The sequence below is a fragment of the Bos javanicus genome, chromosome 17 (genome assembly GCF_032452875.1).
Source record: "Bos javanicus breed banteng chromosome 17, ARS-OSU_banteng_1.0, whole genome shotgun sequence".
In the NCBI taxonomy this organism is placed as follows: Eukaryota; Metazoa; Chordata; class Mammalia; order Artiodactyla; family Bovidae; genus Bos; species Bos javanicus.
Genome location: NC_083884.1, coordinates 65,312,095 through 65,319,751, shown reverse-complemented (window position 1 = coordinate 65,319,751; position 7,657 = coordinate 65,312,095). Strand labels below are relative to the sequence as shown.

The following is a 7,657-nucleotide window of genomic DNA, read 5'->3' as shown; positions in this document are numbered from 1 at the left end:
CTACACACTTCTAGTCTTTTTAAAACCTTCGTCCATCTATGAGCGGCTGGGGCCAAGCTTGGCAATCCAGCTTCTGCAGCTGGTTCAGCTCAACAGAATTCAATGGTGACATTACAGAGAGGGAGTCATGCTGTAGGCATCTTCAGATTACCTAGACTCTCAGGAGACACCAGCAGGGGGGGAGGCCCAGAAATTGGGGAAAATGCAATGCATAGTAACAATCATTCAAAAAAAAAATGGGAGAAAATAATTTGGAGATTATTGAGTGCCTGAACCCCAAAGCTATAAACAGGATGTTTGAAACCGTTTCAAGCATAAAGGTCACAATCTGCAATTTAAATGGACAGCTTGTTGCCTTTTTTCTTGGTTATGGTTGGGTGCCACCAATTAGTTGAAGTGTGTGTATGGGGGGCACGCGTGTGTGTGCATGTGTAAAGGTTTTTCAAAGAGCGCATTGGGAATCAGGCTGGGTTAGTTGACGGCCCCTAAGCCGTGAGCCCACACAGGGGTGGGCAAATCCTTTGCTGCATGAGAACACGCAGGACTCATGCTTACACAGTGAGGGCTTTCTTACTCATGCTGGAAAAATAAAAACATAACACAGCCTACACCCTGGATCACTCCAGCTCTCTGCAGGGGTTTTACCCTGAAGAATTAAATCATTGTAAAATCGTCTCTGGGGTGGTATTGCCGCCAAGGTCCAACCCAGCCCGATGGTGGTTATTAACTCGCACCCTTTTTATCGACGCAGCGAGGGTGTTGGGCGGGGTGAGAGTCTGTTCAGCTGAAGGTTGGCACCAGTCCTTCAAGCCTTCGCTCTGTGGATAGGCACTGATAGAGATTATTTCGTGGCTTGGGAAGAGGTCAGTGAGCTGATAGCTGGGAGAACCTACATGTCCTTCTCGAGGTTGGGACCCTTTCTGCTGTTCATGGGAGGGGGGCTGTGGCAGCGTTGGGTGGAGGGGGCTATGATAGCATTGGGTGGAGGGGGCTGTGGCAGCGTTGGGTGGAGGGGCCTGTGGCAGCGTTGGTGGGAGGTCTGTGGCAGTGTTGCGGGGGCAGCGTTGGGTGGAGGGGGCTGTGGCAGTGATGGGGGGCCTGTGACAGCGTTGGGTGGGGGGCCTGTGACAGAGTTGGGTGGGGGGGCTATGATAGCATTGGGTGGAGGGGGCTGTGGCAGCGTTGGGTGGGGGGCCTGTGACAGAGTTGGGTGGGGGGGCCTGTGACAGAGTTGGGTGGGGGGGCTATGATAGCGTTGGGTGGAGGGGGCTGTGGCAGCGTTGGGTGAGGGGGTCTGTGGCAGCGTTGGTTGGAGGGGGCTGTGGCAGCGTTGGGTGGGGGGTGCTGAATTAGGCGGGTCTGTCAGGACAGGGTCTTAGACTATCATGCGCATGTGAATCGCTTGGGCGTCTTTGACGCTTAGGTAGACTACTAGGATTATCACTGCCTCAGCATCCATTCTGCGTGGCCAAGAAAGCCACAGGGACACTAAACTCACGTCAGCCCCTTCAAATAGTGCCTGCCCTAGACAACAGTCTCTAGGGTCATGAGGCAGTGCAAGTGTCTGATATGACTCCTCCAAAGGCCCTCGTGATGAACATTTTCCCCTGCCTCCCAGGACCAGTGAAGCTCACCCAAACCTCACTGTTTCTGGTTTGAACTGACAGATCTGGCTTTAGTCTGGGAACCCCAAAGCACTCTATCTGTGCTCCTTGATAAAGTCATGTGCCCCTTGCACTCTGCCTCCACCTCCCCGCATCGCCCCTTGAGTGGCTGCCTATGATCTCCAGGACCTGTGAGTAACAAATGCCTCTATTTCCCTAATGGTCCTTTTTTTTTTTTCCCCTAAACTGTGTTTCAACATCCAACCCCTCAGGGTTCTATGCACAACAAATGTTAATTTAACAAAGCCTTATTGAAGATTGCAGTTTATGACTTAGTACGTCTTGGATAGAACTTGAGATTCTGTATTTCCAAGGAGCCCCCAGTGAGGCTTATGCTGTTGGTTTTAGGAATGACACTTTTACCAGTAAGGCTCTGGACCAGCACTGTGTGATAGAATGTTCTGGGCCAATGGCAATGTTTTCTGTCTGTGCTGCCCAGTATAGTAGCCAACAGCATCCTGTGGCTACTGAGTATTTGAAATATGGCAAGTGGGACTCAAAAATTCAATTTAAAATTTTACTTAATTTTAATTATTTTAAATTTAAATAGTCACAGGTGACTAGTACAGTGAGCTCTATATCAGCAGGAACTATATTTTTATTTCACTTTTTTGTCCTCATCACTTAGGGGAATGCCTGGTCCACACTTTATATTTATACTTATTGGCTACATTATTACATAAGTGGAGAAGGCATTTTTAGACCATGTTTGTTACAACATTATAGTTGTTAAGTGACAAAAACTCCCCTTGAACTTGAGCCTACCAAAGACTTTACTGGCTCTTATGACATAATGACTGATTTGGGGGAGGATTAGAGCCAGGAACTAATTTAACATCATATTTTTCTCTAGCCTTTTGTCTGCATGCTAGTTCACTCCTCCAAAATAGTCATACTCACTGGGCTCAAACCAATTTCACCGGTAGCTCTGGACCTCTAAAGTTAGAGCCTCTGACCACATGAAATAGAGTTATTGCCCACCAATATCAGTTAGAAACTCCCAGGAAAGTTTTCTGATTGGCTGAGCTTGGGTCACATGTCAATTTCTGGGCCAATCACTGTGGCCAGGGCAATGAGATTTTAAGACTGGCCCAGCTAGACTCAAAGATGCCCCTCCACATCCAGGAATGGTTTCTTCTAGACACACAAGGTTGGAGTGGGGAGAAGCAGTCTTTACACAGATGGGGAATGCTCTTATGGGCAAAGTGTTAGTGTTAGTCACCTACTTGTGTCCAACTCTTTGCGACCCCATGGACTGTAGCCTACCAGGCTCCTCCGTCCATGGGATTTTCCAGGCAAGAGTACTGGAGTGGGGTGCCATTGCCTTTTCCAGTTAGTCACCTACTTGTGTCCAACTCTTTGCGACCCCATGGACTGTAGCCTGCCGGGCTCCTCTGTCCATGGAATTCTCCAGGCAAGAAGAATACTATTCCTTCTCCAGGGGATCTTCCTGACCCAGAGATGGAACCTGGGTCTCCTGCATTGCAGGCAGATTCTTTTCTGTCTGAGCCACTGGGGGAAGCCCCAGTACCTACTCTTTGTGACCCCATGGACTATAACCCACCAGGCTCCTCTGTCCATGGAATTCTCTGGTCAAGAATACTTATGGGGAAATAGAACAGTGAATGTGGGGAGAGGGAGTGGAGGAAAGGTTTGTACCTTCCATAAGTGCTTGTTGAAAGGTATTTCTTTGAGCTAGACTGAGGCAATAGAATTGCCTCTTTGGATTCTGGCAAAAGGCGTAATGAGAATAATAAGATTCTATTAGCCAAACTGGTGCCCCTCTTCTCTCCCTGACCATGCTACATAAGTGAGAAATGAAGGCATCGCAAGGAAAGGCACCATTTTAAATTGAAAGATACCCAGAAGTTTGTTGGATGGAGAAGAGGAAGGAAGGATATACATTTTCAGGGAGGAGAAGCAGCACATACATAGGTGAAGGGGGCGATGAGCAGGGTGTGTGGGGCAGGGATGAAGAGTTTGCCGTGGAGGGTGGATGGGAGCAGAGGGGAGGGCTGAGGAAGTGGACCTGAGGCCATTCTGCCAGAGGCCTTGAGTGCTGGGTGAAGGAGTCTGAGCTCTCGGCTGTGGGAAATGGAGCTATTTGGAGATCTTAAGCAGGCGAGTGGTGTAGTTAGAGCCATGTGTGCACTAAGATATTGCCGTGCCTGGGTTTGGAAGACGGACAAGCTGGTGACGCAAGGCAGGGTGCCAAGGACGAGGCCATCCCAATATGTCTTTAAGGAACAGCTGCCTCAGAGGTGGGTGGCAGAACTCCAGGCTCCATCCTGCCTGCTGGCGTCTCTTCTTCCCATCTCATGCTCAGGCCTTGACCAGGCTGGATCCAGCCATGCCACTTCCCAGCTCTGTGATGTTGGGCAGCTTACCTTTTTCCTGAGCCTCAGTTTCCCCATCTGGAAAATGGGAATAGGGATACCCACCTTGTATGGTAGTTGAGAAGTTGCAGAGTCAAAATGGATGTGATGGGGGACTTCCGTGGTGGTCCAGTGGTTAAGACTCCAGTGCGGGGGGCCCAGGTTCGATTCCTGGTTCAGGGAACTAGATCCCATGCGCTGCAATTAAAAGATCCCACCTGCTGCAACTAAGACCTGACATAGCCAAGTAAACAAATAAGAACAAAGTATTTTTTTAAATGAACATGATGGCCCCAGACCTTCACGTAGCAGGAGCTCTGCACATGTTGCTGTTGTTATGAATGGATGGTTGTTCCTGAGTGCGTTTGCATCAGAAAAGTTCAAACAGTGAAGACATCAGGAGAAAAATGACCTTCAAATTACTGAAGCTTCTTAGGGCAACTCTGTAACTAGGTCACACTGGCTTCTCCTGAACCCCGAGGCAGAAAAATCCACCAACCCACAAGCCCATGGCTCGCTCTCCTCCCAGGAGACTCGTGTGTCTAAACTGGAAGATGCTGGAGAGGCTGGCTTCCAAGAACACTTCCCTAGAGGCCAGGCTGGAGTCTCCGGGGATGGTGAGGGCATCAGACTGCACTTTAGACTGCAGCTTGGACTGACCTGTTTGCCAGGCTGACAGCCATGTGTCCCAGTGGAAAAACCCCAGTGTGGACCCAGGCCATCCCAGGCCTGAAACCTGGAAGTTCTGCAAGTTTAGGAAAGTAGCTTTGCCTCCGTAGGACTCAAGTTTCTCTGTCTGGAAGATGGGAACAATACTCTCCATGGCGGGTGAGGGGCACTGTTATGAGGATTAAATCAGCTGATACAGGTGGCATGTGGTCCCATGGCTGTGCCTTCACTTTGCTAGCAGGAATGTGCATTTACTGGGTCTCTGTGACGTATAAGCTCCTTGCAAGTGTTGCCAATACACAGAGAAGCAAGACATGGATCCTGCCTTTAAGGGCAGGCTTGAGATACAGATAAGTGAACAGACTACAGTGATGACAGTCTCTGTTTGGCACTGTTCCTCTCTATAAAGGATGTGTCAGTATATGATGAATATGATTTTCCGTGGAAATAATGATATCAGTCAGTTCAGTCTCTCAGTTGTGTCCGACTCTTTGCAACCTCATGGACTGCCGCATGCCAGGCTTCCCTGTCCATCACCAACTCTCGGAGCTTGCTCAAATTCATGTCAAATAATGATATACTTTGAGATAATATTCATGTCTTGGAAGCTGAGGCCCTCTAATTTATTTGAATAAGCATAGACACTAAAAGTAACCATCTATAAATGTCTCCTTGGAGTAACGATAATGGTGAAAAATACTGTAATAGCAGTATCTCATTTAATCTTTTTTAAAATTTATTTTTAATTGGAGAATAATTGCTTTACAATACTGTGTTGGTTTCTGCCATACATCAACATGAATCAGCCATGGTATACATATGTCTCCTCCCTCGTGAACCTCGCTCCCATCTCCCGTCCATCCCACCCCACTAGGTTGTCGCGGAACACCCGGTGTTGAGCTCCCTGCAAATTCCTGCTGCTGCTGCTAAGTCGCTTCAGTCGTGTCCAACTCTGTGCAGCCCCATAGGCGGCAGGCCACCAGGCTCTCCCGTCCCTGGGATTCTCCAGGCAAGAACACTGGAGTGGGTTGCCATTTCCTTCTCCAATGCGTGAAAGTAAAGTCGCTCAGTTGTGTCCGACCCTCAGCGACCCCATGGACTGCAGCCTACCAGGCCCCTCCGTCCATGGGATTTTCCAGGCAAGAGTACTGGAGTGGGATGCCATTGCCTTCTCCGCCCTGCAAATTCCTACCGGTTATCTATTTTACATAAGATAATGTATAAGTTTCAGCGCTACTCTGTCAATCCGCCCCAGCCTCCCCTTCTCCCTCTCCTCTCCATTCTCTATGTCCGCCCCAGCCTCCCCTTCTCCCTCTCCTCTCCACTCTCTATGTCCGCCCCAGCCTCCCCTTCTCCCTCTCCTCTCCATTCTCTATGTCCGCCCCACCCTCCCCTTCTCCCTCTCCTCTCCATTCTCTATGTCCACCCCACCCTCTCCTCCTCCCTCTCCTCTCCATTCTCTATGTCCGCATCTCATTTGTTGCCCTGCAAATAGGTTCATTGGTACCGTCTTTCTAGATTCCATATATATGCGTTAATATGTGATGTTTGTTTTTCTCTTTCTGACTTACTTCACTCTGTATAACAGGTCTAGGTTCATCCACCTCATAAGAACTGATTCAAATGTGTTCCTTTTTATGACTGAGTAATATTCCATGGGATATATATGCCATAGCTTCTTTATCCATTCATTCTCATTTGATCTTTGAAACAGACAAATAATCTAGTGTGTAGATATTATTTTTCCCCACTCTGTAGTTGAATAAATAGAAGCTTAAAAAATGAAAAAGAAAGATGACTTGCCTAAGGTCATACAGATCAGATCTGGCTCTAAAACTTAAACCCAGATCCAACCTCTTATCCCTCATCCTTATCACAAAATTCTGCAAGGACCATCCTTTGGAAACGTGTGGCAATCAACAAGCCCAGAGGAGCTAGTCAGAAGGGCCTGTCAGTCCTCAGATATTAACAGAGCAGCTCTGGCATGCCAGGCTTGCTCTCTGCACAGGATAATTCCTGCTCTTGTGGAGCTTACAGCCCAGTGGGTAAGACAGCCATCCAATAGATAGTTATAATGGATGCTCTCAAGAGATTCTCTGCACCCCGGCTTATAACCAATACACTGAGTAAACCACTGCTTGTTTTGCCTTCTGTAAATGTCCTGACTGACCTCAGAGTCTGCCAGTCTGAAGGCCTGAGACATCCCTACCCAACTTGGACTCCACCAATGGGTAGTCTTTGCTCTGGGCTGTTGGGCTGCCCCAGCCTTTCTCACAGTTATGCTGTGTCTGAGGCTCTTCCTGGACATCCCCTCTCCTTCCCCCTCCCCTTTCCTGATGTCAAATTTGCATCATAGTCTGAAGCCTCTTTCTGCTTAATCCCGTTCCCTCTCTCTTCAACCTCTATGGAAGCTTCCTCCAATAAATCCCGTGTATGTCCATTTCCATCTCCATACCTGCTCCACAGAGGACTTGAACTCACTGACCGTCCTGCCGAAGTGGGTTTTCCCTGAGGCCTGCTGCATGAGTAGCTAGAAGACAAGGGGTGGGAAAGAGCATCCTTGGAGGAAGGAATGGTGGGAGAAGGCATGGCTGGTAAGAGAATCTGTAAAAAAGAAAAAAAAAAGTGATTCCGTTCCTTTCTGGTGTTCGCTACGGGGTGATTCCTTTCACCTCGCTATGCTTCAGTTTCATCCCTTGCAAAATGGGAATAATAATACAGGTATTACCGCCTTCCTAGGGTTGTCAGATTAAATGAGCTCATCCATGCTCAGTGGCCCAGAGCTGTGTTCTGGGGAGGCCATGGGAGAGCCTCAGTGTAGGACCACAAAGGGGACCTGCCTGGAGCCCCACAAGGGTCCAGACCCCACTACCTTCCTGTGGCCTCTCGGACTTCAAGAGCCCCCCATAGCTCCTCTTGCAGAAATTAGACCCGGGCCATGGGGGCAGG

General features: G+C 48.8%; 1 protein-coding gene across 2 annotated transcripts in view; it reads left to right on the top strand.

The window, feature by feature from the left end:
* Positions 1-819: 819 nt before the first annotated feature.
* Positions 820-7,657, top strand: part of WSCD2 (WSC domain containing 2) — a 132,120-nt gene continuing 125,282 nt past the window's right edge. For both annotated transcript variants that reach the window (XM_061385159.1, XM_061385157.1), the window contains exon 1: positions 820-907. The gene's annotated coding sequence lies outside the window, so the exon portion shown is untranslated. The remainder of the gene's footprint in view (positions 908-7,657) is intronic.